General features: G+C 47.1%; 1 protein-coding gene and 1 non-coding gene across 3 annotated transcripts in view; both read right to left on the bottom strand.

The window, feature by feature from the left end:
* MED26 (mediator complex subunit 26) overlaps positions 1–25,095 on the bottom strand; it is a 76,790-nt gene that overhangs the window by 43,828 nt on the left and 7,867 nt on the right. The gene's annotated exons all lie outside the window — the stretch shown is intronic.
* Positions 6,174–6,311, bottom strand: LOC119920323. Its single transcript, XR_005448079.1, has one exon. It is a non-coding gene; the product is annotated as a small nucleolar RNA SNORA7 (small nucleolar RNA).

A 25,095-nucleotide genomic window follows, 5' to 3' on the forward strand; every position in this document is an offset into this window, starting at 1 on the left:
GCGCTGAAATGAGAGCGGGGATGGTAAAGAGGAAGTTTTGAGTTCTTCCTGCCATTTCCATTCTTGTATCTCAATATACTATGCGCATGGACTGCCCATGATAAATTATGCTGAAAAACTGAAAGGGTTCTCCTGGAAGCTCTGGCATATTGCATAAGCAAGCATTTGAATTTAGATTTTATCAGCCCCACTGCTAACTTTCCACTGGAAGGCAATATCAGAAAGAAAATTCAAGTTAACGGGCTGCTGCTGCATACACTGGAACACCGTTACCGGCAGTCTGCTGAACTGTGCAGGGTGGGTTTGGCAAAGTTCAGGTCTTTTCCACGGCTTTAGGGAGCTAGATAAGCACCTGTTGGGGTACCCGGCTGTCGTCCCACCCAACGGAACCGTATTAAAGGAGGAGTGCAGCTTCAATGCTGGGAGGTGGACTTCACTCCAGGACTTCGCTCCATCCATCAGTGGCATTTGCTGAGTGCTAACTGTGTGGAAAGCACCGTACTAAGCCCTCAGGAGAGTACAATACTAAAACCGGCAGACACAATCCCAACCCACAAGGAGCTTACCGTCCGCAAGGGGAGACGGATATTAAAATAAGTCACAGAAAAGGGAAATGGCAGGTTGAAAGGCTGCGTACAGAAATGCCGTGGGGAAAACATCAAGGGCTTAAGGGGTACCGATCAGAGTGCGAAAGTGACACAGGAGGGCAGCTGGGGGAAACAAAGGCTGACGGGGAAGGCGTGTTGGAGGAAATGTGAAATTAGGAGGCTTTTGAAGATGGGGAGAGTGGTGGTCCATTCCTCTGCCACTAACCTCCTCACTGTACCTCGTTCTCGCCTGTCCCGCCGTCGACCCCCAGCCCACGTCCTGCCCCTGGCCTGTAATGCCCTCCCTCCGCACATCCGCCAAGTTAGCTCTCTTCCTCCCTTCAAAGCCCTGAGAGCTCACCTCCTCCAGGAGGCCTTCCCAGACTGAGCCCCCTTTTTCCTCTCCTCCTCCCCATCCCCCCGCCCTACCTCCTTCCCCTCCCCACAGCATCTGTATATATGTTTGTACAGATTTATTACTCTATTTTACTTTTACTTACTATTTATTTATTTATTTATTTACTATTCTATTTATTTTGTTAAGGATGTGTATCTAGCTTTATTTTTATTTATTCTGGTGACTTGACACCTGTCCGCATGTTTTGTTTTCTTGTCTGTCTACCCCTTCTAGACTGTGAGCCCGTTGTTGGGTAGGGACCGTCTCTGTATGTTGCCAACTTGTACTTCCCAAGCGCTTAGTACAGTGCTCTGCACAAAGTAAGCGCTCAATACGATTGAATGAATGAATGAATGGTCCGATATGTGAAGGGGGACAGAGTTCCAATCCATCAAATTTATTGAGCGCTTACGCTGCGCAAAGCATTATACTAAGCACTTGGGCACGCACAATATAACAGAGTTGGTAGACATGTTCCCTGACCACAATTAGCTTACAGTCTAGAGGGGGAGACAGGCATTAATATAACTAAATAATCACTCGACACATATATAAGTGCTATGAGGCTGAGGGAGGGGTGAGTAGAGAGAACAAGTTTGATGCAGAAGGGAGCGGGAGAAGAGGAAATGAGGGCCCAGCCAGAGAAGGGCTCTTGGAGCTGTGCCTTCAATAAGGCTTAGGTAGTGGAGAGAGTGATCATCTGTTGGATATGAAGAGGGAGGGTGCTCCAGGCTAGAGGCAGGACACGGGTGAGAGGTTGGCAGTGAGATAGACGAGATCAAGGTACAGTGAGCAGGTTGACGTTAGAGGAGCAAAGTGTGCCAGCTGGGTTGCAGTAGAAATGCAGTGAGGTGAGCTGCAGTGTGACCATGGGTAAGTCACTTAACTTCCCCGTGCCTCAGTTACCTCATCTGTAAAATGGGGGTTAAGGCTGAGCCCAAGGTGGGACATGGACTGTGTCCAACCTGATTAGCTTGCATCTACCCCAGCACCATGTGCCGGGAACATAGCCCTTAAATACCTTTCAAAAAAAAAAAAAGGTAAGGTAGGAGGGGGCAGGGTGATAAGAGTGCCTTAAAGCCGTTGGTTAGGAGTTTCGGTCTGATGTGGAGGTGGATGGGCAATCACTTGAGGTTCTTGAGGAGTGGGGAAACATGGACTGAACGTTTTCGTAGAAAAATCATCCCAGTAGCAGAGAGAAATATGGACTGGAGTGGGGAGATACATGAGGCTGGGAGGTCAGCAAGGAGGCCGATGAAGTATTCACAAAGTGATAGGATAAGTGCTTGCATTAACATCAGTAGCAGTTTGGATGAAGAGGAAAGACTGGACTTTAGCAATGTTGTTATACTGTATTCTCCCAACCACTTAGTATAATGCTCCGCACACAGTAAGCGTCCAATTAATACAACTGACAGTGAAATCTGAACCGACAGGATTTAGTGGCGGTTTGAATAACTAGGCTGAATGAGAGAAATGAGTTGAGGATAACGCCAAGGTTACAGGCTTCTGAGACAGAAAGGATGGTGGTGCTGCCTACTGAAGGGAAAGTCACGGGGAAGACAGGGTTTGGGTGGGAAGAAGAGTTCTATTTTGGACTGTGAGCCCATTTCTAGACCGCGAGCCTGCTGTTGGGTAGGGACCGTCTCTATATGTTGCCGACTTGTACTTCCCAAGTGCTTAGTACAGTGCTCTGCACACAGTAAGCGCTCAATAAATACACCAATGAATGAATGACATGTTAAATTTGAGGTTTCCACAGGACGTCCAAGTAGAGATGGGCTGAGGGCAGGAGGAAATGCGAAACTGCAGAGGAGAGAGATTGGGGCTGGAGATGTAGATTTGGTAATCACCCGCACAGAGCAGGATTTGAAGTCATAGGAGCGAACAGGTTCTCCAAGGGAGTCGGGGTAGATGGAGAATAGAAAGGGACCCAGAACGGAATCTTGAGGGGGTGGTAGGCATGCTTGAAAGCAGTGTGGAAAAGTCCACTGGAGAGCCAAAGGTTACAGATGGTGGTCAGGGAGGGACACAAAGGAGGGGGAAAGTGCTTTGATAAGGTGCTAAAGGATGGGTTTGGAGGTACTGGTGGAGGGGGTGGATTTTGAGAGAAGGCAGATCGCCTCTTGAGATGCTGCTGGGAAAGATGGGAGAGTTGAAGGAGGGGCAGGGGAGGTTTTAGGGAGATCACGGCTAGTGGTTTCAATTTTCTCAAAGTATGTAGGCAGGTCATTAGGGGCAAGAGATGGGGGAGACAGGGGTCAGGGGTTTGAGGCGGGAGTAAAGCGTCTGAAACAACTGTCATGGGCAACAGGCATGCAAGTCAAAAAAGACGGAGAAATAACGTGGCCAAGGCAGAGCTAAAGCCTGCAAGGATGAACTTGAGGTGGACAAGGTCGGCCTGATAGCTGGACTTCCGCCAGCAGCGCTGTATGGCTCATGAACAGGAGCAAAGGAAGCGGACAGCAGAAGTGATCCAGGGCTGTGGGTTAGTGGTACAAGGCCGACAAAGGGACAGGAGAGCGAATGAGCTGCGTTCAATAGAGACGGTGGTGTTGAGGGTGTCAATTTGGTCATCAAGGGAGGGCATTTTGGGTCTGGAAACTAAACAGGAGCATGACAACTTGAGAAAACTGTTGGGGTCAAAAGATTGGAGGTCTCTGTTGCAGGAACAGGACAGCCTTGGGGGGGAGCGGGTGTGTGGGAGAGAAGGCAGGTGAGGAGGTTGTAGCTGGATAGAGAGATTTCAGCGTTAGTGAGGGTAGAGATTGTACAGTGACTAGAGATAATGAGATTGAATGTGCGGCCAAGTGGGTGATGTGGTGTGGAGCAGGTCAGTGGATTTGAAAAATAATAGAAAGTGGGCAGTGGGAGGGTCATCAGGAACATCTCTTTGGCTATCAAAGGCCCCAAGGATCAATGTAGGGATCAAGAAAGAGAGAAGGAATGTGAGAAAGGGATCAAAATGGTTTAGAAAGTTGGAAGAGGGACTTTGGCGGGGGGGCGGTGGTAGGTGACCGTGACTAGTATCTGGAGTGGGTGGTAGAGGCAGATAATATGAGCTTCAAAGGAAGGGAACGAGAGGGATGGGGGAGGTGAAATTGTGTGAAAGTGGCACTGGGGAGAAGGCAGTTCCAAGCCCAACGGAGAATGTGAGCAAGGGGTCAGTAGCAGGATAGATGAGACAGAGGAGCGGAGTGTGCAAAATGGGTTGTAGTAGGAGATCAGCAAGGTTAGGTTATGAGGGAAGAGAGCTGATTGAGTACCTTAAAGCCAGTGGTATTGAGTCTGCTTGACACAGAAGAGGATGGGCAACCATTTTTTGAGGCGTGGGGAGATATCGACCAAACGACCGAAAAATGAGCAGACTGGAGACAGGAAGAGTCGGGATGCAGGGAGGTCGCCAAGGAGGCTGATGCAGTAGTCAAGGCGGGAAATGATGAGTATTTGGATGAGTGTGGCAGCAGTTTGGATGGAGAGGAAAGAGCACATTCTAGAGATTGTGAAGGTAGAAACGACAGAATTTCCTAACAGATTGAATGTGTGGGTTACATGAGAGAGATGCCATGGTTACGGGCTAGTGATTAAGGAAGAATGGTGGGGCAGTCTACAGCGATAGGAAACTCAGGAGAAGGACAGACTTTGGATGGGAAGAGGAGGAGTTCTGTTTTGGACATGTTTAGTGTGAGGTGTAGGCAGGTCATCCAAGTAGAGATGTCCCAGAGGCAGAGGGAAATGCGAGACTGCAGGAGAGATAGATATAAGAATTATCCGAGCAGGGATGGTAGTTGAAGCCACGGGAGCGAATGAGTTCTCCAAGGAAGTTGGTCTAAATGGAAAATGGAAGGGAAGCCAGAAGCGAACCTTGGGGCAATGCCCCCACCGTTAGAGGGAGGGAGGCTGCGAGAGTCTGAGACAGAGCAGCTAGAGAGATAGAAGGAGCACTAGGAGAGGACAGAGGAGGAGAAGCAACATGGCCTAGTGGAAAGAGCACAGGTCTGGGAGTTAGAGGACCTGGGTTTTAATCCCAGCTCTGCCACTTCTCTGCTATGTGACCTTGGCCAAGTCACTTCACAGAAGGTCATGGGTTCTAATCCCGGCTCCGTCACACGTCTGCTGTGCCTCAGTTACCTCATCTGTAGAATGGGGATTGAGAATGTGAGTCCCACTTGGGACACGGACTGTGTTCAACCCCATTTGCTTGTATTCACCCCAGTGCCTAGTGCAGTGCTTGGCACGTACATTATTATTATTATTCTCTGTGCCTCTGTTCCCTCATCTGCAAAATGGGGGTTCAATGCATATTCTCCTCCCACAGACTGTGAGCCCCATGTAGGACTGGATTATCTTCCATCTACTAATACCGTGCTTAGCATAGTAAGCACTTAATACCACAGTTAGTATAGCGTCGATGAACGCAAAGGTTAGGTAATGTTTCCAGGAGAAGAGTTGGTCCAGTGTGATAGGCGGCAGAAAGGTCGAGGAGGATTAGGGTGGAGTACTACTCATTGGTGACCTTAAAGAAGATCACTTGTGTGGACTTGAGGGGGCGGAACCCAGATTCCAGGAAATCGAGAAGCGTGGAGGCAGTGAGTGGAGACAACTTGCTCGAGGATTTTGAGAGGAATGTTAGGAGGGAAATGGGGTGATAACTGGAGGGTAGTAAGGGTCAAATAATTTTTTTTTTAATAAAGGATGGGGACACTTGGGCACACTTGAAAGCAGTGGGGAGGGAGCTGTTGGAAAGTGAGTGGTGAAGATGGAGGTCAGGAAGGGAAGAAGGGAGAGGGTAATTGTTTTGATAAGGGGAGAAGAGATGGGGTCAGAAACACAGGTGGAGGGAGTAGAACTTCAGATGAGGATAGAGATCTCTGTTTGAGGAACTGCTGGGAAGGACTTGAGAGTCAAAGAGGGAACTGGAGGAGGAAGGAACTGGAAAGGAGCAGGGGAGATTTTAGGGAGACCAATTTTTTTTTTTAATGCTGTCGAACTTTCTCCGACTCATAGCGATTCCCTGGACCCATCTCTCCCAGAACGCTCCACTCTTTATCTGCAATCATTCTGGTAGCGTACCCATAGAGTTTTCCTGGTAAAAATACAGAAGTTGTTTACCATTGCCTTCTCCCATGCAGTAAACTCCGCCCTCAACTCTCTCCCATGCCGCAGCTGCCCAGCACAGGTGAGTTTTGACTTGTAGCAGATTGCCTTCCACTCGCTAACCACTGCCCAAGCTAGGAATGGAATGGGTATGCCTCTGCTTGACCCTCCCTCCCATAGTCGAGACTGGTAGAGTACTGGAAACTCTGCAGGTGCAATCCTGAGAGGGGGCCACACCTAATGGTTTCAATTATATCAACAAAGTACATGGCCAGGTTATTAGGGGAAGAGGTTGGGGGAAATGGGGGACAGGATGTTTGAGGAAGAAGTTTAAAATCTGCAACAGCTGTCATGGGAAATGGTATAGGAGACAATAAGGATGGAGAAACACTGTTGCCAGCCAGATGAGAAGGCAGAGTTAAAGCGGGTGGGGATAAATGTGGGATGGATGAGGTTGGCCTGGTGTCTAGATTTCTGCCAGCAGCTCATGCACAAGAGTGGAAGAAGCATATTGTAGAAGTGATCCATGGCTGCGGGTTTGTGGTACAAGATCATTGGAGGGAGGGGGGAAACAAAGGAATTGAGTTCACTTGACATGGCATTTGGTATTCACCCCACCCTCAGCACTTACATACATATCTGTCATTTCTTTATATTAAAGTGTTTCCCCATCTAAGACAGGAAATGTGCCTACCAACTCTGTTGTGTTGCACTCTCCCAAGTGCTTAGTACAGCAGTCTGCACACTGGAAGTGCTCAATAAAGAGCACTGACTGAGTGATTGAGGGCAGTGTTGAGGGTGTGAATGTGTGTGCCAAGTGAAGGTGCATTGGGTAAGGAGACCAGATGGGCATGACGACTTTAGAAAATTGGATGGGGGCAAAACACTGTAGGTCTCAATGGGGGAACAGGACAGATTTGTGGAGTGGGGGGTGGAGGGGAGGGCATGGGACACAATGCATGTCAGGGAGTTGTGGTCAGAGAGTGGAATTTCAGGGTCTATGAGGTTAGGGGTTATAAAGAGTAGAGATGATGAGAGCAAGGGTGTGTCCAAGTTGGTGACTGAGAGAGAAGCAAGTGGCCAGCTGAGTTGATGAGTGAGAAGCGGGCAGTAGAAGGGTCATCGGGAACATTGACGTAGATGTTGAAGTCCCCGAGAATAAGCATAGGGACTGAGAGAGAGAGAAATGAGAAAAAAAGGAGTGTTCAAAAATTGGAGGTGGGGTCTAGGGGGTGGTAAATAACTGTGATGGGTACTTGGAGTGGGTGGTAGAGGCAGATGATGTGGGCTTCAAAGGAAGGGAAAGAGAGGGCTAAGGGGACGGGGGGGAGGAAGTGTGCAAAAATGGCAATGGGGGCAAGGAGGTGGCCAACTCGGCTGGTAGGGATGGGGTACTGGCTTAGCTCTGGGGTTCCTGTCACTAACTTCTCTGTGCCTCGGTTACCACATCTGTAAAATGGGGATTAAGAGTGTGAGCCTCATGTGTTACAGGGACTATGCCCAGCCTATCTTCTATTTACCCTAGTGCTTAATTTGCAGCTACCCCAGTGCTTAGAACAGTGCTTGGCACATAGTAAGCACTTAACAAGTACCATAACAATAATTATTAATAATAATGATAATAATAATAATGATAGTATTTGTTAGGCACTTACTATGTGCCGAGCACTGGGGGAGATAGAAGATAATCAGGTTGCCCCACGTGGGGCTCACAGTCTTAATCCTCATTTTACAGATGAGGTAACTGAGGCACAGAGAAGTTAAGTGGCTTACCCAAAGTCACTCAGCTGACAAGGGGCAGAGCCGGGATCAGAACCCACAACCTCTGACTCCCAAGCCCATGCTCTTTCCACTAAGCCACGCTGCTTCTCTAATAATTCCCCTTTCCCAGTGAGTATTGGGGAGTGGGAGAAGATGAGGACCCCTTGGGAGAGAGAGGCAAGTGAGACAGGGTCGTCATCAAATCAAGTAACGGTGATAAATCTGAAGTAAGGGATCAGTCTGCACCACGGAAGACACACCTACAAAATAATAATAATGATAATAGTAATAATAGTGGTATTTGTTAAACGCTTACTATGTGCCAGGCACTGCTCTAAGTGCTGGGGTAGATTAAAGCTTATTGGGTTGGACACCGTCCCTGTCCCACACAGGGCTCACAATCTTAATCTCCATTTTACAGATGAGGGAACTGAGGCACAGAGAAGTTGAGTGACTTGTCCCCAAGGTCACACAGCAGACAAGTGGCAGAGCTGGGATTAGAACCCAGGTCCTTTTGACTCCCATATCAGGCCACGCTGCTTCTCATTTTCCATCGACAACCCCACAGTAAACGCTGACACAGACTTCAGTTACCTAGGCAGCACACTGACCCACAAAGCAATGATAGACAAGTAGGAAAAAAAAACTGAATCAAAAAGCAACATACGCTTTGGGAGGCCGAGTGTGGCAAGAGCATGGTATATCAGACTCTAGACCAAACTAAAGGCCTGCTGGGCTGTAACGCCATCCGATCTTCTCTACGACTTTTAGATCTGGACTTATCATCATCATCAATTGTATTTATTGAGTGCTTACTGTGTGCACAGCACTGTACTAAGCACTTGGGAAGTACAAATTGGCAACATATAGAGACAGTCCCTACCCAACAGTGGGCTCACAGTCTAAAAGGGGGAGACAGAGAACAAAACCAAACATACTAACAAAATAAAATAAATAGAATAGATATGTACAAGTAAAATAAATAAATAGAGTAATAAATATGTACAAACATATATACATATATACAGGTACTCCCAACAGATGCCACATCTGAGCCACACAGCAACCAAGTCCTGGAATGAAGCCAGTCTCAGTCTCCTAGCACTGAAGCCATAATAATGAATATGCGCTTAGTACAGTACTCTGCACACAGTAACCATTCAATAAATACGACTGAATGAATGAATAATAATAATAATAATAATAATGGCATTTGTTAAGTGCTTACTACATGTGAAGCACTGTTCTAAGCGCTGGGAGGGATACAGGTAACCAGGTTGTCCCACGTGGGGCTCACAGTCTTAATCCCCATTTTACAGATGAGGTAACAGGCTCAGAGGAGTTAAGTGACTTGCCCAAGGTCACACAGCAGACACGTGGCAGAGCCGGGATTAGAACCCATGACCTCTGACTCCCAAGCCTGTGCTCTTTCCACTGAGCCACACTGCTTCTCTGTTGAGCCATGCCTTACCACGGGCCAGGCATCGGCAGGCTAGCTGAGCAGCTGCCTTAGAAGCAGCTGAAATTAGGAAACCGAAAGTAGGGACAGAAGAAACGCTCTAAGGAGAAACAAACGAGGCCTCACACAATGCTGAATCACGAGCGGAAGTTGGGAAACCGAAAGCACGGACGGAAGAAACTCTCTAGGGAGACAGTCAAACGAGGCCTCGTACCATGCAGCTCAGCCAAAGCCTGGGATAGAAGTGCAGCAGGCCAACCAGCCTGGCGCACTACAATAAGAAATGAACGCCTCCTTGCAGACACTTTATACGGACTGTAAACCAAAGCAGCAAAAATGGAAACAGCACCAGGTGCTGTAAACAATACGAGCAGCAGCGTGGCTCAGTGGAAAGAGCACGGGCTTTGGAGTCCGAGGTCATGGGTTCGAATCCCGACTCCGCCACACCTGCTGTGTGACCTTGGGCAAGTCACTTAACTTCTCTGAGCCTCAGTTCCCTCATCCGTAAAATGGGGATTAAGACTGTGAGCCCCACGTGGGACAACTTGATCGCCTTGTATCCCCCCCAGCGCTTAGAACAGTGCTCTGCACATAGTAAGTGCTTAACAAATGCCATCATTATTATTATTATTATTAACAAGCCTAACAGAGGACAACGTTTCCGTGTGCACAGTGTGGCGAAGGGACTGTGGATCTCGCATTTGCCCTCTACAGCCCCACAGGCACCCATAAGTCTCCCAAGCACTGAGTACAGTGTTCTGCACACAGTAAGCATTTGATAAATACGATTAAGTAAATTTCACTATCAGTTGCATCTTGAGTACAAAAGGAAAATAGATAGAAGTAAGAATGCTTGTGGTGATAGCCCAAATACTGGGAATGGGCACGGAGCTCCGAAACAGGCTTGTTTCAGAGAGTAATATAACATCAGCCCAAACATACCTAAGGGAATAACACTTTAGCAAAGCCTATTTCACAGTATCACAATGGAATCATCTATCTAACCTTAAAGAACCTTGTAGCACTCTCATGGCAGATATTCACTCATTCAATCGTATTTACTGAGCGCTTACTGTGTGCAGGATATTCATTCATTCAATTGTATTTATTGAGCACTTACTGTGTGCAGGATATTCATTCATTCAATTGTATTTATTGAGCGCTTACTGTGTGCAGAGCACTGGACTAAGCACGTGGGAAGTACAAGTTGGCAACATATAGAGACGGTCCCTACCCAACAACGGGCTCACAGTCTAGAAGAGGGAAACAGACAATAAAACAAAACATGTGGACAGGTGTCAAGTCATTAGAACAAATAGAAATAAACCTAGATGCACTACATTAACAAAATAAATAGAATAGTAAATATGTACAAGAGTAATAAATCTGTACATCTGTAAATCTGATGTTTGCAAATATCTAAGAAAGTACCCTAGCCTTCTCTGACTCCCTTCTAGATTTCACTACATGCACAAAGGAGACAACCTTACCTATTCACATTTGTCCTTGTTTCTAAATTTAACTCAGATTAGAGAAGGTCAAAGATTCTGGACTCATGTACTGCTCTACTGCCAATGAGAAGATTTTTTGTTGTGTGTGTGGGGGGGGGGGGGGGATCCTTACAATTGGGATGGGTTATGTGCATTTGTATGTGGGCAGAGAGGAGAAGAGGAGCGGGAGGGGAGAGGAGATGCGTGCTTTGGACCCAGACAAGTGACAAGTGCTGTTAGCCTGGATAGGAGATGGCATGTGAGAAGCCGGGGAGAGCCACAGTAGGGAAACACTAGAAAGAAACCAGGGCAAAATGAAGGAAAACCAAAAATGTACATAAGAGCTGAAGAGCAGCCTTTGGAATTTGAAGAGGTCCTGAATTAGGCTGACCCCTATGATTCTCATATTTTTTCAAGCCTAGTATAGACAGCCAAAAGAGCAATTTCAGAGATCCAAAACTGAATATTTAGGTCCATTTCCACACTTCTCATTTCAATCTATTCTTCTCATTTTCAAATCAACCTTCTTCACCGGAATTTCATTCATTCATTCATATTTACTGAGCGCTTACAATGTGCAGAGCACCATACTAAGCACTCAGAAAGTATAATTCAGCAACAAATGGAGACAATCCCTGCCCACAATGGGCTCACAGTGTAGAAAGGGGGACACAGGCATCAAAAAGTAAACAGGCATCAGTAGCATCAATGTAAATAAATTATAGATATATCACTAATAAAATGAATAGAATAATAAATATGTACAAATATACACAAGTGCTGTGGGCCAGGGAGGGGGGTAGAGCAGAGGGAGGGAGTAGGGGTGATGGAGAGGGGAGAAGGAGCAGAGGAAAATGGAGGCTCAGTCTGGGAAGGCCTTCTGGAGGAGATGAGCACTCAATAGAGCTTTGAAGGGGGGAGGTGGGCTAGTCTAGCAAATGTGAGGAGGGAGGGCATTCCAGGTCAGAGGTAGGATGTGGGCCAGGGGTTGACGGCAGGCCTGTCGAGAACGAGGCACAGTGAGGAGGTTAGTGGCAGAAGAGCTGAGTGTGCGTGCTGGGCTGTAGGAAGAGAGAAGGGAGGTGAGGTAGGAGGGGGCGAGGTGATGGAGAGCTTTGAAGCCAATAGTGAGGAGTTTTTGCTTGATTCGAAGGTTGATAGGCAACCACTGGAGATTTCTGAGGAGCGGGGTGACATGCCCAGAGCGTTTCTGTAGAAAGATAATCTGGGCAGCAGAGTGAAGTATAGACTGAAGTGGGGAGAGACAGGAGATTGGGAGATCCGAAAGGATGCTGAGGCAGTAATGCAGTCGGGATATGATGAGTGATTGTACTTAGAACAGTGCTTTGCACATAGTAAGCGCTTCCGTGGCTCAGTGAAAAGAGCATGGGCTTTGGAGTCAGAGGTCAGGGGTTCAAATCCCGGCTCCGCCAATTGTCAGCTGTGTGACTTTGGGCAAGTCACTTAACTTCTCTGTGCCTCAGTTACCTCATCTGTAAAATGGGGATTAAGACTGTGAGCCCCCTGTGGGACAACCTGATTACCTTGTATCCCCCCAGTGCTTAGAACAGTGCTTTGCACATAGAAAGTGCTTAATAAATACCATCATTATTATTATTATTAACAAATACCATCATTATTATTACCAAGGTAGCAGTTTGGATGGAGAGGAAAGGGCAGATCTTGGCGATGTTGTGCAGGTGGGACCGGCAGGTTTGGGTGATGGATTGGATATGTGGGGTGAATGAGAGAGGAGTCACGGATGACACCACGGTTGCAGGCTTGATTTGCCTCTGTCTGATGAAATAGAGCCTTCTTTATTCTTTCAGTAGAGTGATTATGACCAAATTGTCTTCCCGGTTTCAAATAATTATTTCCTTGAAGGCTGCAAAACCACAATTACTTTTCAAACCTAGATTTGGTTTTGCTCTACCTAACGGACTACCTTGGAAAGGAGATCGTACACACAGAGAGGAGTGCCGATGATGGCGACTGCCTGCAATAAAGGGACCGGGGCGGGGGAAATTAAACAGGGAGACCTCCTAAAAGGAGGTGGGATTTCAGGAAGGCTTTGAAGATGGGGAGGGGTATAGTGAGTTCCGAGGTGGAAAGAGTTCCAAGCAGGGAGAAGGGCATGAGTCAAGAGAGGAGAGAGTGGAGAGCAAGGAACAGCTAGAGGGTTGGCTTGGGAGGAACATGTGAGGAGAACAGATATGTAAAGAGAAAGCCGGCAAAGAATCATGAAGACAATCGTCAGGAGCTTGTTTGATGCAGGTGGAAAAAGGTAGTCACTGGAGGTTTTTGAGGAGCAGAGTAACGTCTTTGGAATGATGACTGAGAAAGATGATTTGGGCAGCTGAGTGTAGGTAGACTGGAGGCAGGAGAGAAAAGTGAGGTGGTTGGTGCAATAATCTAGGTAGGAGATGAAAAGAAGCTGAACCAGGGTGATGGCCATAAAAGTGGAGAGGAAAGGAGGATCTGGGAAATACCATAGAGGAAAAAAACCAGCAGGATTTAAAGACACACTGTAAAGAGGTAAAGGAGAAGAGTCAAAAATGACAAAGTTGTGGCTTCTAGAACAGTAAGGGGCGGGGGGTGGGGGGATCGTCAAATGTGGTGGGAAAGTTAGGTGGAGGGGGAGAGAATTGGAAGGGAAGGAGAGTAGGTTAGTTTTAGTCACGTTGGGTCTCCCACCAGCACTGTGAACTTGGAGAAAGGAGCTCTCCACAGCGCTGAAGGCAACCGAGAGGTCAAAGAGGATTCGGTCGCAGGAGAGTCCGTTCGACTTAGCCCAAAGGAAGTCACTGGGGGGGACCTGTTTGCAGTAGGTCGAGTTAGCAGAGTGGAAATAAAGAAAGGAACAGTGATGGAGTCTCAAATCCAAATACCGAGACAGCTGACGAAATGGCGCGAGCGGGAGGAGTAATCAGGGAATGCCACCTGAAGGAAGTGGTCTTTAGAAGGGTTTTCAAGGGAGTTGTTTGGAGGCTCACATTAGTTCATTTCAACCTCTGTGAGTCACCCACTAGACCTTTTCCAGAGCTAGTAATTGTTCAACCTACTTTCCTTGTTCACCCTCTTGCAGAGATACCAATGGAACATTGAAACAGACAGAAAGCAGGCAGAGGACTGGGGAGGGGGTGAAACAAAAAATCCGGGATCTTCCTGAACAAATATTTAGCAACAACCACCTGGGCGCACACATCCAAGGCTTACAGAATAGGGAGAGAAAGAAAGGATCCTGTGCCACTGTAGTTAAATATTGGATCAACTGAGGCTCCCCTGGTTCCAGATCATCCCCTATAGGACTCCAAATAGGCTCCACACCATTACCACCACCCTTGCTCTCAGCTGGTGCTCCATGTTGTCCTCTCTGGCTCTACTGTCACTGGTACCCTTACCATTAACCACACCTTTCTGCCCCACTGTTGATGGTAGGCAGAGGAAGACGCAGCCGCACTAGACGCATGAACTGTAGGGGTAGGCAGGTCCAATGTCGACAGTCTTGAAACGCATTTTTCGAGCAGCTACCGAGTGCAGTGCGCTAAATTACACACTTGGGAAGCACAACAAGCACAAGACACATTCCCCGCCCACAAGGAGCTTACACGTTTAACGGAAGGGACGGACATAAAAATGCTCACAAGCAGGAGAATCGGAACAAAATAGAATGTTCAAGTGAATATACATTCATGTCCCCCCCAACCCCCCTGCCCCACCCCAGGCGCACACCCACACAGTTGCTGAGGATGGGCATAAAATACACACATATGTGCAAGAGGCAGTTGAAAGGTTGACAAGACTCAGGGTGCCGGTAATTAGCCAGGGAAGGCTTTCTGAAGGAGGTGAGATTTGGGCTGCTTAATTCGGTGCTCTGCACACAGTCAGAGCTCAGTAATCGAGGCTGACTGATTGCTTGAAGGTAGGGAGGGTTGAGATTTGGCACATTTGGGGGTGGAGAGGGGCCATGGGGAATTCTAGGCCCTGGGGAAATGTGAATAGGGTGGGAGGGAGGCAAGGTGAGAACGGGATACAGCCAAGAAGTGAGCTTGGAAGAAGCAAGAGTGAGCAGGGGAGGTGGTGTCGAGTGCAATGCTGGCAAAGAGGGTGGGCATAATATCAGCACCACCCGGTCCTTACCGGGTATGCAGCAGACAGCTTGGTGGGGAGGGCGGGGAGGGAGCCAAGGCCACCTGCTCCAACACTACAAGGACAAGCCTGCCTTACCAGCAATGTGTCAGGGAAGGCCTTCCCTCTTCACCTTGAAAACCCCAGCTGCATCAACGTAACACCCACCCTTGGCACTTCTGTACAGTATTTCAATCAATTGTATTTATTGAGCGCTTACTATGTACAAAGCACTGCACTCGATGCGTGGGAGCGTACAATATAACAGAGTTGGTAGGCACGTTCCCTTTCTGCAACAATCTTACAGTCTAGAAGAGGAGACAGAGATTAGAATACATTACAGATACGGACATAAGGGCCGGGAGCGAATAAAGGTAAGAAATCCAAGTACAAGGGTGATGCAGAAGGGCTTAGCACTATGTACATATATAAACGTGAATCAATTTGAATATTAAATTAGTATTTATTCAGCTACCGAATTTTACCGGTGGGGCAGGCAAAACTCCCCACACTTAATACAGTGCTTTGCACATTGAGCAGTGCATTACTATCACTTGCAGAGTGGCCACATCCATTCATTCAATCGTATTTGAGTGCCTACTGTGTGCATAGTACTGTACTAAGTGCTTGGGAGAGTACAATATAACAACAGACACACTGCCTGCCTGCAATGAGCTCAGTCTGGGGGAAGACAGACAATATACATAAATTAATAAATTACAGTAATATACAGATATATATTTGTGTGTTGTGGGGATGGGAGGGAGGGTGAATGAAGAGAGCAATCTCCCCAAGAGCAAGCCATCAGTGATAAAAGTTAATGTCACAAGTGATGTTGTTAAAGGTAAGTTTTTCGTGTTATTATACATACCTTCATGCTTAGGTATCTATGCTTTCTCACGTCTATATGATCTTCTGTTAACAGAAGAGGCTCACTTCTCTCCTAGACTGTAAATTCCTGAGGACAGGATCCTCTCTTTCCCTCCCCATTCTATAAACCTCCTAAATCAATCAATCGTATTTACTGAGCCCTGTACAACTAAGCACTTGGGAGAGTACAATTTAATGTAATAGTATAACAATATAATATTTGTTAAGGAAGAGCGCAGCTTTTTATGTTTCACCCCCTTCCCAATATGCTGACTGCTTTCTATTTTGACGTCCCATTAGCACCTCTACGGTGAGCAAGGAAAGTAGATACAATTGCTAGCTCTGAAAAAGGTCTAGTGGGTGACTCACGGTGGTTGAAATGAACTAATACGAGCCTCTGAACAACAGCTAAAATCAAATGCGGGAAGAGAGGGAGAACAAAGTGGACGATAACACTTTCTGGAAGCTTTGTTACTTTTCTTCTATCGTTATCTGATTTCAGTAGAGGGGAGGAAACTGGATAGTAACATACTGCAGCTGCGAGGCTCTGTAGCACTGCCATCTCTTATGTGGCTTCGGTTCCTGTAGGGTAGGAGGATTTAGGGGCAATCACTAATCCCAAGAGCAGACCACTTCAAGGTGAGTTAGGAAGAGATGGTCAAGAAAGTCAGGGGGCTGGTGGGGGGAGTGAAGGAAACTGTGGCCTAGTGGATAGAGCACAGGCCTAGGAGTCAGAAGGACCTGGGTTCTAATCCCAGCTCCACTACTTGTCTGCTGCGTGACCTTGGGCAAGTCACTTCACTTCTCTGCATCTGTTACCTCATATCCGTAATTCATTTACATTAATGTCCGTCTCCCCCTTTAGACCATAAGCTTGTTCGAGGCAGGGAATGTGTGTGTTTATTGTTATACTGTACTCTCCCAAGCACTTAGCACAGTGTCCCGCACACAGTAAGTACTCAATAAATATGATGGACTGAAAGATGGTGACCAAGACTGGGAGCCCCATGTGGGCCATGTGCTTACGACAGTGCCTGGCACATAGTAAGTCCTTAATTCCATAAAAAATGGAAAAAAGTTTAAACTGATACTAGCTACTCTGGTTTCAAATCAAATGGCACCCTTCCTTCCTTCCGTGCCTTCCTCATAACAATGTACAGCTTTCTTGCACAACAAGCCCACAAAATTAAGAAAATTTTAAACTCGGCTAAGGCAAGGCTTTTCAGACATCATCACGTGGGAGCATGGACCACTCAAATTTGAGCCTTAGTTCAAAAAGCCACAGCGGCTTTAAAGGCTTGCCACTGGACTTTCTTTTCTATTCAAAACACAAGAGAATAAAATATTCTATCAAATCAATGGCATTTGTTTAGCGCTTTCTGTGTGCAGAGCGCTGCACTAAGCATTTGGGAAAGTGTAATGCAACAGAGTTGGTAGATAGGGGAAGCAGCGTGGCGTAGTGGAAAGAGCACGGGCTTGGGAGTCAGACGACGCGGGTTCTAATTCCGGCTCTGCCACTTGTCTGCTGTGTGACCTTGGGCAAGTCACTTACCTTCTCTGCGCCTCAGTTACCTCATCTGTAAAATGGGGATTAAGACTGTGAGCCCCATGTGGGACAACCTGAATACCTTGTATCTACCCCAGCTTCTAGAACAGTGCTTGGCACATAGTAAGCGCTTAACAAATACCATAATAAAATTATTATTCCACATTCCCCAACCACATAGAGCTTAGAGTCTAGAGGGGGAGACAGATATTAAAATAAATAAAGGTTATGCACGTAAGGGCTGTGGGGCTGAGGGTAAGGTGACTATCAAGTGCTGAAAGGGTACAGATCCAAGTACTTAGGCAACATAGAAGGGAGTAGGGCAAATGAAGGCTTAGTCGGGGAAGGCCTCTTAGAGGAGAGATGATCTTAATAAAGCTATGAAGGTGGTGAGTGGTGGTCTGTTGAATATGAGGGGAGTTCCAGGCCAGAGGGAGGATGCTGGGAAAGGGGATGGAGGTGAGATACATTAAATCAGGGCACAGTGAGTAAACTGGTACTACAGAAGCAAAGTGTGTGGGCTGGGCCATAGTGGGAGATCAGTGAGGTAAGGAGGTAAAGAAGGGGAAGGTAATTCCAGTCCAGAGAGAGGAGGAGGGCAAGGGGTCAGCGGCGAGATAGATGAGCCCGAGGCACAGCAAGTAGACTGGCGTGAGAGGAACAAAGTGTGCAAGCTGGTTGTAGTAGATCAGCACCTCCTAATTTAGTAGGAGGGGGCAAGCTGATTGGGTGTTTTAAAAGCAATAAGAAGTTTCTGTTTCATGCAGAGATGGACGGGCAATCATTCTTAAGGAGCAGGGAACGTGTCTACCAACTCTGTCGTACTGTACTCTCCCAAGAACTTAGTACAGTGTGTTGTACACAGTAAGCGCTCAATAAATACCACTAGCTACTAGGGAGATGTGGACAATTTTTTTTTAGAAAAATGATCCAGGCAGCAGAGTGAAGTAAGGACTAGAGTGGGGGAGAGACAGGAGGCAGGGAGGTAAGCACAGTAGGAGTTTGGATGAAGACGAAAGGGCAGATTTTAGCCATGTTGTGAAGATGGACTGACAGGATTTAGTGACAGATTGTGAATAGGTGGGTTGAATGAAGATGAGTCAAGGATAATGCCAAGTTTATGGGCTCGTGAAACAGGGAGGATAGTGGTATTGTCTACAGTGATGAGAAAGGGGGAGGACCAGGTTTGCGTGGGAAGAGCTCTGATTTGGACATGGTAAGTCTGAAGTGTCGGTGGGAGGTAGGAGGAAATGCGGAACTGCAGAGGAGAGAGATTGGGGCTGGAGATGTAGATAATAATGACGGCGTTTGTTAAGCGCTTTGGGGATCGTCCTCATAGAGATGGTAGCTGAGGCCATGGGAGCAAATAAGTTCTCCAAGGGGGTGTAGATAGAAATAGAAAGGGACCCAGAACTGAACCTTGAGGAACCCCCAGAGTTAGGGGGTGGGAGGCAGAGGAGGAGCCCGCAAAGGAGACTGAATGAGCAGCCAGACAGCTAGGAGTACCACTATGAGAAATCCACACAGAACTCTAGCTGGCCTTAATAATAATAGCGATCATGGTATTTGTTAAGCGCTTACTATGTGTCAGGCACCATACTAAGCACTGGGGAAGATACAAATCATCAGGTCTGACAGTCTTTGTCCCACTCAGGGCTCACATTCTAAGTAGGAGGGAACAGGATTTAAAGATTTAGTTTAGGATTTATGAGAAGCAGCATGGCCTAGTAGAAAAAGCATAGGCCTGGGTGTCGAAGGGCCTGGGTTCTAATTCCAGCCGCTCCACCACTTGTCTGCTGTGTGACCTTGGGCAAGGCACTTCACTTCTCTGCTCCTCAGTTACCTCATCAGTAAAATGGGAAATAAGACTGTGAGCCCCATGTGAGTCGGGGCCAGTGTCCAACCTGATCACCTCATATGTAACACAGCACTTAGTCCAGTGCTTAGCACATACTGTTTAAATACCATTTTTAAAAAAATCCCCATTTTACAGATGAGGAAAAAGGCCCGAAGAAGTGAAGTGACTAAGGCCCCACAGAAGACAAATGGCAGAGCTAGGATTAGAACCCAGGTATTCTGACTCCCAGCCCCATGCTCCTTCCACTAGGCCATAGCCTTGAGCTGACCCTGTCCCTGAGTTAATTCTTCTAGCTCCAAGTAGCTGTGGAGAATCTGGGAATGCGGAAATAGAAACAACTCAGTGGAGGGGAGAATCTCTGGCTTCAGAGATTTTTGATTAACCTGCCTAAAGGCAGAATGAAGTTTCTCTAAATTATACATTTCTTAGAGCCAAAGTTTATGCTCTTTAACCTAATTTGTACAGTGCTTAGTATAAGACCATGCATACAAGACTTTGTCTATCAATCACTTAGACCACAAGCCTCATGTGGGGCAGGGACTGTGTCCAACCTACTAACTTGTACCTACCCCAGTGCTTAGAACAGTGCTGGACACAGAGTAAATGCTTAAGCACCATAATTTTTTAAAAAAAATCAAAGGTATTTATTGAGCACCTCCCACATTCCCTATCAAATATTATTTGATGATGGCAAAGAATCATGTATCTGCCTGTAGATACCTATGCCCATGGACACCAACTCCCTGAGGGGGAAAAATCACTCAGTGGGGTGGGCCCCGCCACTTTTTGGGCATGGAGGGCATCCATAAACCAACCCACTTCACCCCATCCCCTGGAGCTGGATTACTGCATCAGCTTCCTCTCTGACCTCCCATCCTCCTGTCTCTCCCGACTTCAATCTATACTTCACGCTGCTGCCCCGATCATCTTTGTGCAGAAACGCTCTGGACAGGTTACTCCCCTCCTCAAAAATCTCCAGTGGCTACCAGTCAACCTACACATCAGGCAAAAACTCCTCACTCTCGGCTCCAAGGCTCTCCATCACCTCGCCCCCTCCTACCTCATCTCCCTTCTTTCCTTCTCCAGCCCAGCCCGCACCCTCCGCTCCTCTGCCGCTAACCTCCTCACCATGCCTCGTTCTCACCTGTCCCGCCGTCGACCCCCGGCCCACGTCCCCTCCCTGGCCTGGAATGCCCTCCCTCCACACATCCGCCAAGCTAGCTCTCTTCCTCCCTTCAAAGCCCTACTGAGAGCTTACCTCCTCCAGGAGGCCTTCCCAGACTGAGCCCCCCTTTTCCTCTCCCCATCCCCCCCTGCCCTACCTCTTTCCCCTCCCCACAGCACCTGTATATATGTTTGTACAGATTTATTACTCTATTTTACTTGTACATATTTACTATTCTATTTTGTTAATATATTTTGTTTTGTTGTCTGTCTCCCCCTTCTAGACTGTGAGCCCGTTGTTGGGTAGGAACTGTCTCTATACGTTGCCACCTGTACTTCCCAAGCACTTAGTACAGTGTTCTGCACACAGTAAATGCTCAATAAATACGATTGAATGAATGAATGAATGAAAGAGACCACAGGTGGAGCTAAAATGGTGGCTCCACCTCTCACTCCCTGCCTGAAGAAAGTAAAAGTCACGGCCACGGAGGCTTTTCTGGTTCTCTCGGAGCGCAAAAGATTCCTCTCGCTCCTACTGCAGAGCCCCATGAGGAGCCATTCCCCCACCTTCCTCATTCCCTGCCCGACCCCACCAGACAGCCTGAGGGATCCACGGGGACGGGATGGGGGTGGGAGCTGCTGAGGCATGGGCATCCTAGAGTCACAGGCAGTTAGTTGGCTGCTTGAGCCAGGATCCGCAGCAGTAGAGCTGGATTTTTTTCTGCAGTGACAGCAGCCAGAGCCAGCGAATCTGGCGGAAAGGCAAGACGGCAGAGCGGTGCCTGTGAAGCCCAGTGGGGTTCCTGTGCCACAGCAGCTCCAGAACACCACACTCGTTCCACCCTTACTGAATCCCCCACACTGCCTGGATCAAAGTGAGCTGGGCAAATGGGTTTCAGAGTGGGGCCAAGAGGAATCGCTCACAAATCTCTCACACCCAGCCAGGCACCCAAAGGACCAAAGAAGGGGCTGTAAAGTAGTAGCAGCAAGACTACCTTTTCCTTCCTCTTCCTCCCCACGTTTCCCCACCCCTGCTTCTGCCCGCTTCTCCCTGCCCCTCAAAGTTCCGACCTCCCTTGAAATCATCATCATCATCAATCGTATTTATTGAGCACTTACTATGTGCAGAGCACTGTACTAAGCGCTTGGGAAGTACAAATTGGCAACATATAGAGACAGTCCCTACCCAACAGTGGGCTCACAGTCTAAAAGTCTGAAATACCACGGCTTGTGTGATTTGAGGTCCCCGATATTCCACAAGAAAAGTCTGCACTCAGTTGTTGAAATCTGCTATCTAGGCAGGCCCAATGAGCACCTAACACGATGTAGAAAAAAAATTGACCAAGAAGGCTAACTAGCATGTACCTTAAGATAATAATAATAATGATGGTATTTGTTAAGCACTTACTATGTGCAAAGCACTGTTCTAAGCGCTGGAGGGATACAAGGTGATCGGGTTGTCCCACGTGGGGCTCACAGCCTTAATCCCCATTTTACAGATGAGGGAACTGAAGCACAGAGAAGTGACTTGCCCAAAGTCACACAGCTGACAATTGGCGGAGCCGGGATTTGAACTCATGACCTCTGACTCCAAAGCCCGTGCTCTTTCCACTGAGCCACGCTGTTCTCATGACAATGTAGCGTTAAAACTCCAGACCAAACTAAGGGCCTACCGCAGCGGTGAACACCGGCCCTCTCCAAGAGACCCAACTCCACTGCAAACTTCATATTTGGCTTCTTGAATAATCGCAGCAGCACTCACAAGCTACATTTTATATTCATTCATTCACTCAATCGTATTTATTGAGTGCTTACTGTGTGCAGAGCACTGGACTAAGCGCTTGGTAAGTACAAATCAGCAACATATAGCGATGGTCCCTACCCAACAACGGGCTCACAGTCCAGAACAGGGAGACAGACAACAAAACAAGTAGACAGGTGTCAATCTTATCAGAATAAATAGAATTATAGCTATATACACATCATTAATAAAGTATATGTACAAATATACACAAGTGCTTTGGGGAGGGGAAGGGGGATATTATATAAAATGGGGGCAAACTACTTGAACATAGGCAAAGCACCAGCACTAAAGGAGACAAGATGCAACAAGTGTTTTTTGGCCAAAACATCAGCACTGAATAGATGATAAGAAACTCCAAAAGCTCCTGTGTGGGGATTTCGAGTGGACTGACCACAAGCAGGGGCAGCAGAAGAAAAACATCAAAGGCAGTAAAGGCAGCTTGAAACAACCTGGGCATGCAGGGGGCTGAACAGGCTGACCTAGACTGCAGCAATTAAGAATGGAGTGACTCTTAAGGAAAGATTTGGACAGATTGTGACCACGGGGGTAGAGTCAAAAAGTACGAGGCACTGCAAAAGCTAATCAAAGGACAGTATGGGGGGTGGGGAGGGGAAGGAGTGCGTGCATGCAAGCTTGCTGTAAGGGAGACACCACTGCTACCACATCAGCCAGGGAACACAGCTAAAAATTCCTGTCGGTGGCATTACCTTTGAATTCAGATGAAAGCTACAAATACAGGGTGTTCGTGGTAATTACATTCCTCCCATCATCTCATTCCCCACCGTTTTCAGGTTTGAGTACCACAATGAGCTAGATGCTCTGATACTAGGAGCAGGGAGATTGGCAGCGAAAGAGCATTTGTCATCCCAGCTAAATAATCTTGCCCAGGCATAAGAGCCTACACAACATTGCTGCTGTCATTCATTCAATCCTATTTATTAAGCGCTTACTGTGTGCAGAGCATTCATTCATTCAACCGTATTTATTGAGCACTTACTGTGTGCAGAGCACTGTCCCCAAACTCAAATCCCCACTATCCTATTTTTGTGATGGTGGCTAGTGGGAGGAAGGAGGATAGTGGATATTTAAAAAAGAAAAGCGAAACAAACCAAACACACACACACACACACACACACACACACACACACACACAATCCTCTGTGTTGAATACTGATAAAATGGTTATGGAGAGAAAAACTGAACTAGTTCCACTTGGCACCCCCTCACTAAATTTAAAGCCCAAGAGCTGAACTCCCAAATCACCCTGCAGGTGACCTGGACCTCCCAGTAGGCACAATAAAACCAGACACATGCTCCCCAAACCCTATTAAAGGAGGGGAGGGGCAGAGGAAGCCCCCAGTACAGCTTCTGCAATCCTAAATGAGCTGGGAGGGGCTGAATCTCTTCAATCCTCCCAACAGTGGGAAATTTCTATGCCCATTAGACAAGACCACAACATTCCATGATTGCGGGGGTGGGGGGAGGAGGTAGAAACGGGGGCAGAAGGGGAGAGAGAGAATGAATCACAGTAAAAATGCTCCCCTCCTAATTTCTCCCCATTAGGGAGGATATGGCCCCTTAGGGAGTCCCAATATGCACACAATGATTTGGTACCACAGCCCCTTATTTCACCTTACTGTCTTTCCCTGCTGAAGTTCTTTTGTGGCTCTTTTGTAGATAACCCTGAAATTCTAATGACTGGTTTTATATCTTTTCCTGATCTCTCATCTCCCGTTATATTACCACCCTCCCACCCACCCACCCCCAGCCACAAGCAAACTGCCACTTCAGCACTATCACCACCACTTCACCACCTAGGCGTTTGGATACTCAATCACCTCCCAACCCCCAACTACTTCCTCCTATTTGAAGAGTCTGTCTCCTCCACTAGATTGTAAACTCCTGAGGACAAACCTTGTACTCTCCCCGGGTGCTCAGTACAGTGCTCTACACACAGGAGCCTAATTGGACTCATCTATAACATGGAAGGTGGGGTGGGGGGCGAGGGGAGATCCACGTTCCTGAAGAACTTCATGTTATGGGAAAAACAAATTACATTATAGCAACCAATTCATTCAATGGGAATAATGGATTAGGGTTCAACCATCATCATGACGACAGACATTTGCACACAACTGCTTTTTCATACACCAAATCTATCTGTGCCAACTTGAGGATTGTAGAAAACCAAAACAGATTAGTGTTGTGAGAAAAGCGTCTCCTACTGCTTCCAGTAATAGTAGTGGTATTTACTGCCACTCACTGGGTGCAGTGCACTGTTCTAAGCACTTAGGAAATCACGACAAATGCACAAAACTTATTCCTTGCCCACACTGTTAAAGGGGAGATAGATAATTACAAATCAAGTAATCTTTGTATTTATATACACTGGTGCTGCTGAGGGGTACAAATAAGTGCTTAGAAGTAGCTGTTGGGAATTTAGAGAAATTGGGATTTTAAGGCAGGCTCTGAATTTGGAGAGCATTGTGTGGTCTGTCAGATTATGGAGGGAGGGAGGGAGGGAAGTTCCAGGCCAGGGAAAACGGTGTGAGAGGATGGGGGTGGAGGAGTTAATAGAGCGAGCATGCTAAAGCAAGGGAAAGTGGGCAAGAGAAAGAGAGGGAAATGAAGAAGGAGAGACAGACACAGACAGATTAGGTCAGGAGGAACAAAGAATGAGATGGAGTAGTGGGTGAAGAGCATTGAAATTGATGATGAGAGGAGAGAGAGGGAAATGGGAAGCCAATGGAGGTTAGAGTAGTGATATGTCAAACACCACTTCACAATTCAAACTGTGTAATGAAAATGCATGTCATAACGCTGTTCCTGAAAATGCTTGTTAGCCAGAGTGTTCAGAAAGTCAACTAGTAAGGAACTGATTTTTTTTTTTTTTACTATTTAGTTGGTGCCATAGATCCCTACTTACTATTGTAA

This window comes from Tachyglossus aculeatus, chromosome X1 (genome assembly GCF_015852505.1).
Source record: "Tachyglossus aculeatus isolate mTacAcu1 chromosome X1, mTacAcu1.pri, whole genome shotgun sequence".
Taxonomy (NCBI): Eukaryota; Metazoa; Chordata; class Mammalia; order Monotremata; family Tachyglossidae; genus Tachyglossus; species Tachyglossus aculeatus.